Source organism: Pteropus vampyrus, unplaced genomic scaffold, assembly GCF_000151845.1.
Source record: "Pteropus vampyrus isolate Shadow unplaced genomic scaffold, Pvam_2.0 Scaffold177, whole genome shotgun sequence".
Taxonomy (NCBI): domain Eukaryota; kingdom Metazoa; phylum Chordata; class Mammalia; order Chiroptera; family Pteropodidae; genus Pteropus; species Pteropus vampyrus.
The window spans coordinates 1,333,666-1,334,459 of record NW_011888958.1 but is presented as its reverse complement, the minus strand read 5'-3'; the positions used below and the strand labels follow the sequence as shown (position 1 = coordinate 1,334,459).

At 32.9% G+C, this 794-nt stretch overlaps 1 protein-coding gene across 4 annotated transcripts in view; it reads right to left on the bottom strand.

The window, feature by feature from the left end:
- Positions 1-794, bottom strand: part of AREL1 (apoptosis resistant E3 ubiquitin protein ligase 1) — a 40,122-nt gene that overhangs the window by 25,467 nt on the left and 13,861 nt on the right. The gene's annotated exons all lie outside the window — the stretch shown is intronic.

Genomic DNA, 794 nt, shown 5'->3' with positions numbered 1-794 from the left:
TCAAGCACAAAGAAGCAGTACATTAAGTCTTCACCATACTATTTCATGCAATTCAGCTATACGAGTATTTTATTTGTTTTCAAATTCATCTCTTTAGCGTCCTTGCCCTTATACAATTCATCAAACTGTGATACCCTAAGCTTGCAGAATAATAGTAGTATGTAGCAGTAAGTTAATAATTTACAATCCCATTATTGATCCACATACCATGGGCCAAACGCTGCACTGTTTCACATGTTAGCCTAAGTAATTGTCACTATTGGTAAAACTGCATTATTATTATTTTACAGAATAAAAAAAATCTGGGCTTAGAAAACTTAATTTGCTGAACATCTCCCAGCTGGTTAAGTGACAGAGCTGAGACTCAAGCCTGTGTCTAATTGTGAATACCAATGTTCTTAACCTCATACAACACCGAATCATGAAAAGAATGGAGTCATAGGAAGAGTGAAGTATTTGAGAAAAGATTTAAGAAAACAGGTAAAAAAAAAAGTATGAAAAACATTACCCAATCATGCTGTGAGAATCTTACTATTAGGCTAAAATTAGAAAGATAAATGCTTATGGCCTTTTAAAAAATCTTTTGAAATAAAAATAAAGTATGACAGAGAAAAATGGAATGCAGTACCAACTATCAAATGCAGAAATATCACTTGCTTACTAAAAAATCTGGGGCAAGCTGTTTAATACTACCATACTTTGGCTCACATTACCTACAAAAGCAGAGAAGAGGGGAATACTTGAAAATACCTGTCTCAAAAGAATGTTAGAAAGATGACTGATATATATATTCT